Genomic DNA, 9135 nt, shown 5'->3' on the forward strand with positions numbered 1-9135 from the left:
AAATACACGGTGGAAATTGGAAGTGTCATCTGAGCTGCAGTAAAAATCCAACAGCAGAATAAGAAGAAACTCCAGGCCTGAGGCAGCCATTGTGGACAAACGTTCTCTATAGTGCAATTATGGAAGACATAACTTGTTTTGCGTCCCCGTTCTAAATATATAATTACCTTATGGAGCACATGTCATGTGTCAGGGACTCCAAGAAGCATATTTTCCTTCCAAATCATTGTGTTTATTTGAGCTCTATGCCATGTCTGTCATGTTACATGCGTGTAATATTCAAATCAACATATGGTAGTAGTCATGTTACAAGGAGTAGGCTATTTACTGATCAAAAGTGCAAACTTATGACGTACAGTATAGGCTTCAGAACATACAAGATTTAGGCGCCACATGATTGAATCATTCATCTGTTCATGAATCCTTCATATTTTGGAGTGCGATCAGAGTTTACATAGGACTGGATGCAAGTAGGAAATGAATTGCATAGTATCACTATCACTTTGTTCTGTTTCTCTAGTTAATAATAATAAAAAAGAAAAAAGTTTCCTAAAAATGTGAAAACAAGCTTGACCTTTCAGTGTGCCAGCAGTATGGAGGTGTTTGCGAAACGTAATGACTTGAATGACGGCTACTGAAACGTGAATGCCGTGCTTGTGGGTAAAGCCTAAAAATGATTTGGCGGTAGGTCTTTCCGGGTACGTCCTTAATGTGCCGTGTTTCAGTTTTGCCTTCACCGGCAACTGATTCTGCATCCTAATAATGGACAATAACCCTTGCTAAACATTCATTTTATCCTCGGAATCGCCCTGCACCGTGGTTATCGCACTTTTCACACACAGCGCTCATGCCTCTACCAAATGCGCTTCATGATGCCACAGATCACATGACACTTTGTCCTAAATATATTAAGCTATAAAGAGACCCAGCTCTCTAAAGACTGCAGATGGCACAGTGATCAGATGGTCAGTTGCATTAGCGTATAAAGCATATAAAGAGAAAACTGTTCCCCCCGTGAGTAACGATCATTTATTCTCTGCATTTTGCATTATTCTCAGCATTTATCGTAGGTAGACTAGGTAGCCAAAGTTGTTGCTGGAGCTGTTTTATTTTGTGGGCTGATATCTAATTCGGTATTCAGTTCAAATATGTACATAAAACTAAATGAGGTAAATAGTGCTGAACTAATATGTCTGCCTACAATCCTGCATAAAATAATAATAAAAATAATGAAATAAAATGGTCTGTTCAGCGAAATGCCTCTGAGAAATCAATGGATCCAAGCCCAGTGTTGACCTTCTTAATAAATGGAATCAATCAGCCCTCGACTTAACGTGGATATGAAAGCGCTCACCTTTCACCCACTGAGATCAGCTTCAATGATCAAAGTCGTTTTTTTCTTCCACATTTCGCCTCAGTGCGTTATCCCAGACTAATATTAGCAAACAGGAGGTGATTAGAGTGGAGAATTAATAAAATAAATCTCGCAAGATTATACTCATACTGCCCACACTCTGAGTACATTACAAAAAAATATATATATGCTACGTGACTCCAAAGAGTCAAATAAAGTGTGATGCCTGGATGTGGAAATAAGTAAGAGTCCTAGCTGTTAAACTTGAACAAAGTTATGCTAACATAACTTAGTCCAGTACTCAGTCGGCAGGAAATAATGCAAGACCGTCAGTGCACAGTCAAACAAAGCTGCATTCTAAATGCACATCCTTGTTAAGTTTAGTCTGAAGGCTACAAAGTTAGCCTGCACTCGCAGTCAGGGGCCATCGTCAAAGACTGTTTTTAATAAAAGAAGTCCTATGCCAGGCCAGAGGCCACAGAAGTCACAAGAAAGAAACTTTTGCAATACTTACTCGACCAATCACTCAGTCATGACTTGATTAATTTACTTAGCACTACCAAAACTAGATCTAAACTGTGACAATTAAACTACTTGAACAGGAGTAAATGAAGGAAATACAGCAGTAGGCAATGCAGACATAACACAGAAATTCATGGTATAAAATGTGCCGCTTAGATAAACACCTTGATGTGCACAACAAAGGTCAGACTTCATTTCATCGGCAGATCTGCTCTTCTCAACCTTTGGTTCAACAGCAACTGAAGATCTTTGTAGGCAACCCACCTGAGCTAAAGAAATTCAGAAGAACTGATCCTGAAGGGTTTAGCAGGCTACAGAATTATTCATTAATTCATGCTTGTATATTAATAATGAATTTGTGTTTTTTTGTATGTATACGAGTGGTGTTCCGTAGAAGGCTATTCTGTTGCACTGTTCTGTTGCTTAAAATTGCATTCTTGGTATGATGTTATTTAAAATAATAGTATTGGTTCCCTCAGTCAATACATTTTTTCTACATTCTATTGAAGCCCTGTTAAAGTTTTTGCAAAACTTAGTTACTAAAAAAAATCTGTGTTATATATAGAATTGAAGAATTGCAGGAAAAAAAAACTCCTTTTTAATCCTTTTAATGTAATTGAAAAATGATTTCCTAAAGTCGTGGGCAGATTTATTGAATCTCATAAATTATTTCCTTTGGAATTATTTGCTGTAGTCGTGCACTCGTGCTCCATGCCCTCACCTCAGTGCCTCCCTAATTACCCATGATTGAAGACAACCTCTAGTGAGTCCAAAATGAGCCAAAAATGCCCTCTAGTTTATTCATTTCTTGTGATGAACTCAGAAAAAAATAAGTTTTTCTACTATTTCGTACACATCCCCATTTGCACTGTTATTGGACTCAACAGTAATTTAGTGAGCATTAGACCCCAAAGAAAACATTTGATGAATTTCTCTCATTGTAGAATGACAGGAAATGCTGCATGGCGATGTTTCATTCAGTAGAAAATTAAAGCAACATTTTATGCATGGATTCGTATGCAGTTGAGCAGAATTCAGTCTAAACAAAGATCTTACTTGACATACTGCATTTGACTTGTGATAGTGCATAGGTACACATCAGAGACTCTACATAGTAAGTGGAAATATACCCATCATCAGGTTGCAAATATATTTAGGCAGTAAATGTGAGCATTCTGTAGATTTACTAGTAAATCATAAACTGAGCATTTAAGCAGTGTACCTGTATGGAAAACGGACCAGTGAACTCCAAACAGGCCATGCCCTGTCATCTGAATTTGCCATCACAAAGAATGTCAAGTCATAATAAATACCAGGAAAAATGCTGAACTGAGAAGCTGTCAGAAAGCCTCTGTCCATAATTGCTTGTGTCAGGAATTTTGAAACTTCATTTATTTATCTATTTTGTAAGCTAAAGGTTGTTTGCTGAGGCATACAATATCTTTTAGAGCCACTCCGGGCATTTTCATGATTTTTTCATAGATATGTTTAATATTTCACAGTGTGTCTAAAATTTATGGATATTTAAGACACCTTAATGTCTCCCGACCTTTAAAAATATTCCTGTTGCTGATGGGCGAGCGTTGGATTGGTCATCTCTTTAATGTCCTCCTCCGAACTGGACCCACAATAGGTCAGTAGGAGAAGATTTTAGATAAGTAGAAGAAGGTCGCATCTTCCATAAGATAAAACACATCATTTATGCACATAGAAATGCTAACTGTGCATGCATATAATTATTCCTTATTCATTCCATCGCCGTCATTGGCTTTAGTGAGCAGTCTTACTTAACGTTAAGCACTGTGGACCACACACTGTCTGAAGCTAGGGCCCATTCACAGTAGCCCAGGGGGAAGACAATGGTCTCAGCTCAGGGGCACCGAGCAGCTCCAAAAGGTCCTTTGCTCTTCTTTCCCCGGCAGCAAGGCCCTTAACCCCCAGCTTCAGGGACCCTGCACACTGGCCGACTCTGCGCAGTGGCCCCCCAGGCTTGTACTCACCTGCATATGTATCTGTGTGTCTCAAGGAGAGTAAGATGGGGAAAACAAAAAGAGAATTTCCCCACAGGGATTAATAAGGCATCTCTATTTATCTAAAAATATAATTAATCATCACTATGCAAACTTCTATTCTAGTATTATGCTTTAGGTCCAGATCATTTAAGGAATTTTTTCATTTGGGGGCCATTTAAAATCACCATATACTGTATTGCTCACATTTTAACTTAACGCTGCTATAAACAACTTCAGTAACACTTTCTATGAATGCCATGTCTATAGGAATCTATGAACACATTCATGGCACATTATAATGCATTCATAAAGCATTATAAACATGACTAGAAAAAGGCATAACATATAGCCATGTTTATTACACATCATGAATGCTTTAGGTCTTTAATGCACTATAAATACCTTCATAATGCAGTATGACGCATCTTTAATTCTTATACCGACCATTATAATGCATTATGGAAGGTATCTGTAGTGCATTATACAGGAGGAGAGCTTCATTGGATTTTATGAAGTATTAAAATCAACGCTATAATTCCTTATGACAGTAGAAGATGCTGTAATGCTTTATTAATTCTTATACGACCATTATAATACATTATGAAAGTACCTGAAATGTATTATATATGACAGCTTTAAGTAAACCATTGTGTTACCACAACGTCCATATTTTACCATCAACTTTTTATTTGATAGGATTGTACTGATTGTTGTATTACAACAAACTAGATTGCGTGAGCTCTTCCATGCTTAATCTGCCTCTTAGAGAATGTCATGAACATAACAAAATGACAAGGTCACAGGGATTACGCTTCCGTCTGATGGCTTTAACACGGAACTTCAGTCATTCTGCCTTCCAATGGCTGATCTTATACAATATATAATATCATTCCGACGTTCGTTTTTAGGTGCTTCAGTTTATATAACAGAAAACCACGACTGAGTGATGCTATGGCGAGTAAAGTTAGGCAGATGTGGGAGGTAATAGCTGACAATAAATAGAAAATAATCTGTTCTGGGGGCCGTAGGATCTCCACGTCTGTGCCGTGGTACCTTATTTACACGCTGTTTTTCATTACTGGTACTATTGATGTATGTCCTGGGAATCTTACAATTTTCTGTGTATAATGACTGAAGAAGAAATTTCAAAAGAGGCATTGCATTGAGTATGCACCTGACAAAATGCAGGTCATGGGGACCTATCAAATATATTCTTTTCAGTGTTTAATAACCTTTCTCGTCTGCCGTGTCATTTGATTGCCTTCTCTGTGCCGATATTTCATCATCACAAACATCCCCACAATTCATTGGCTACTGTAGTTTGTGCATTAATAAATGTTTGATGTTAACTACGCCACAGCGGAGGCTGAATTGTTCTGATAATTTGGGGGAAGGGTGTTGGGGGAGATGAGATTAAAAACGAGCAATAATTACACGAATAAACACGCGAATGCATGCATGCTAGAGCTGTTAAAGGGTGTTAGCAGAAGTCAAAGAAAGGGACGGCTGGAATGGGAAGTGGGGAATTGGGAAAGGAGGCCGGGATAAACCACAAGGGCAACATGGAATTTCACAAGGGCTCGGATTTCGGCACAAATATTAAGACAATACAATTGGTGATTATTGTAAGGCAAGCCAAACCAACATTTGTAGGACGGAAGATTTTTTTGTTATAAATTGTTAGCAAAATGCATATCTCATGTTATTGGTATTTTCTCATATAAAACATTGCTTGAATTTCAAAATAGCATATGTTAGGATATGCTAGCATTTTCAAGCATTTGTAATTGTAATAATAGGCCGTTATCTATTCCTTTTTTGGTTATATATGTGATTTGCATGATCACTGACCCGTTTCGCATGTCTTGTATACAAAAACATGTCCTTCCTCAACCCTAATGAAGAAGGAGCCTTCGTGGTATCATCCAGCAGGCTCCACCCTCCAGCTCTTGGAGCCGCCATGTGGCTGGGTTTGGAAGTACAGCGGTAAGTGTGTCCGCATCTTATCCAGTAAGCGGTTGACACCGTTGTATTTTTGGAAGGCTAACTGGTACCTCCTCAAAAACTGAGGCCATTGTTCAGGTTAAACCAAGAACAATGGCAATGGCTGTCCGCAGCACGATGAACAGCTCAAACCCCCAAACCCTCCACGAGTGGCCATCAGAACTCTTCCCAAACGTTTACTGTGCCACACTGTTGCTCACTTGTCCATTCAAAAATAAAATGCGCAGACGCGTGTTTAGGATATTCCCTGTGAACATGAATAGTGTTCTTGGGAATCTGTGACCTCGCTGGCAATATGGAGTGCACGCAAGCTTTATATAAAGTCATAAACATACATCGCTCATAATACGTAAATCAGGAAATCATTTTAATTGCTTAACAGAATTTAATATTTTTACATTAAAATTGCCACAAAGTGCTGAGCAAAATTAACACTAGTACTTAATATTTATTTTCGCGTAGAAGCCCTTAATTGCTATAATTTGACAGTACCATTAGAGGGACTGAAAGCTCAGTAATGTGAAAGGGTGTTACTCTGGGTTTAGCTGTTGCACACACCCATGCCAGTACGGTGCTAATGTCCTTTAGAGGAACCCACCAATCAGCTACCACATCAAAGGTTATCAACCTCTCTTAAACCAGGGGCCCCTTGAATGAAAATAGACCAGAGCTAATGACTGCCTATCGCTAATGTGTGTTCACATAAGACAACAGACTGTGTGGGGGAGGGGGGACTTCCCTAGAGTGGGGGATGTCCCTTGAATGTTTTGACATTGCTATATATGTGTAATATCCATCCATCCATCCATCCATTCAGAGTACCAGGGGTCCGGAACCTATGGTGGAAGCTGCAGGTGCAAGTCAGGGAATAACCCCGGAATGGATGCCAACCCAATCGCAGGCCACACTGACATCACATACCATTCACTCACACATGTAAACACTGCACTACAGTGCCACCCCATATGTGTAGTATATAATGTGTATATTTAATTACTGTTGCCATTAAAACAGTACTAAATTACTTTTTACTCGATGTTGATAACGTTTATATGAAAACATGAAAAGAAAACCATTATAAATTCCGCTCTCACCATTTAATAGTTATCGTGTACACTTGGCATTTTTTTTTTACACATATTAACAGTCACGCGTCTGGTCCCCCTTAGCCTCTCTCCCAAAGGCATGGTGCTTAACCTCTGTCTATAGAGGTTTGTAGCTGGAGAGGTAAGTCATCATTATACAGAGGAGAGTGGGGGGGGAAAAAAGTAGCACTGTAAAGTTAGCTTTATATGTAACCCACAAAGGTCTTCTGTGGTGTGAGCATCTAATCTCTCGAATAGGTGCTCAATATGACATATCAGAGGTGTCCCAGATTCAGACATGACACAGAGCACGATTTATTTTCCCCTGATAGAAGATGACTTTGATGTGCATTTTCAAACAGGACAGCAGACTGCAGCTGAACAAATATAATCAGCATGTTTGACCAGACTGACAAGAGCTTTGAGGTCCCCATGTTTGAGGAGCGGAAAGGAACAGAAACTAAACTAAGGAGACTTGCTTTAAGACCATATGACCAGGATGTCAAAGGGTCATACCAGTTCTCATACTTCACAGTGAGATCGACAGCCTACCTGCAGACTGCAAGATGACACACAAGGTCAAAAAATGCTACAAGATTCTTTAGAGAGTTTTAAAATATGACAACTTTTTTTTAAATCCCCCAGTCTGCAGAATATACTGGAAGTATTAAAGGAGAAATACAACACTATAGCTGCAGCTAAAGAAGATTCAAAATAATTTTCATAGTTAAAATGCTTATATAATCATATTTCACAGTATGACATTAGCCTATAATGGAGATACTATTATTGTAAGTAATGTTAATAATAAACAAACCCTATATGAAAGACTGTTATTTTTACATAGCTTGTATATTTGTTTGCTTCATTGGGTTTTATTCAATTACATTCTGTATAATGCAATGCATAATAATGTACATATATATGCAAAGTTTCCATGCCTCTACATCTACCCCTTACCCTACCTAGGTTGGGGGTCACCTTTCTCACACATGACAGAACCTACGACACCATCCCACGATGTGTGTGTGTGTGTGTGTGAGAGAGAGAGAGAGAGAGAGTACATGTATGTGTGTCTTTGCAAGTATGAAACAAAAACAGTAATATTTGGAATATTTTCTATGCATCTAACCTGGAATTTCAAAGGCACCCAGTTAGCACATTTCGAAGTAAACACAGTTTTAACAAGGATTAAATATAGAGTATTCAACCTTCTGCGTTTTACTGTAATGGACTTCAGGCGAGAACAGAGTTAAATGAGGTTATTTTCTGTACTGGGCCACTTTCTGATGAAAGGGCACATTAGTCAGGTTTGAGATGCATGGCAATGAGGTAAATGCTGCTCCTTTGTTGCTTTTAAATAGGTGCCACGGAAGAGAAGGAGGGAAAATGGAAAGAGAATGGATAGAAAAAGTCTGCTGTCCCATTCAGTCATATGTCAAGCAGAAATGTATGCAAACTCTAAAGTGTTCAGTTGCCTCACAAGGTCACTATGTCTATTAAGCAACCAAGACTTGATGCTCTCAAACCATTTCCATATTGACAGTAAAGTCCTTGACTGCTCTATTGAAATTTTGCTAATGTATGAAGTGCTACGTTAAATTTATTGTCTAATCAATCAAATAATGCGCATAAGCAAGGAAAACTTTGCTTGGCAAGCATTAATCACCAGCACCAATATTAGCATCAAGTAACACTAAATAACAGACTACCGTGAATCATATATTTCTCATCTCTACCTAAAGCACGGATTGGAAGCGGGACGTGCCATCTTGGATTACCTTCAAAAACCCCGTGTTTCTCTCTTCACGCAGAGATGAATCTAATTTTGCACGCAATCTGAAAATCTAAAGGAAGAAAAATTGAATCTTTTGGAGCAGCGCCGTTCTGGAATATTCCAAAGCATTTTTTTATTTTTTTGGCTGCAGAATGAATCATCATTATCGCCATATTGAATATTGAATGAGAATAAATTCAGGCTTTTGTTTCTTAGGTCATTTTCTTCAGCAGATTATGCCTTTCCTTCTGCAAGTTAGGATGAACATGAAGAAGATTTTCAGAATAAAAAAGAACATGCAGTGAATGTTCATGCTAGATATCACCATATGAAAAGTACATCACAGTACAATTTGCTATTACATACAGCAGATTCACTCAC

The 9135-nt window shown here is 38.5% G+C and overlaps 1 long non-coding RNA gene across 1 annotated transcript; it reads left to right on the plus strand.

The window, feature by feature from the left end:
* The first annotated feature begins 941 nt into the window (after positions 1 to 941).
* On the plus strand, positions 942 to 8690 carry LOC111832940 (uncharacterized). The gene is made up of 3 exons (XR_002835622.2): positions 942 to 1014; positions 5793 to 5874; positions 8342 to 8690. It is a non-coding gene; the product is annotated as an uncharacterized lncRNA (long non-coding RNA).
* Positions 8691 to 9135: the final 445 nt, after the last annotated feature.

This window comes from Paramormyrops kingsleyae, chromosome 11 (assembly GCF_048594095.1).
Source record: "Paramormyrops kingsleyae isolate MSU_618 chromosome 11, PKINGS_0.4, whole genome shotgun sequence".
Taxonomy (NCBI): domain Eukaryota; kingdom Metazoa; phylum Chordata; class Actinopteri; order Osteoglossiformes; family Mormyridae; genus Paramormyrops; species Paramormyrops kingsleyae.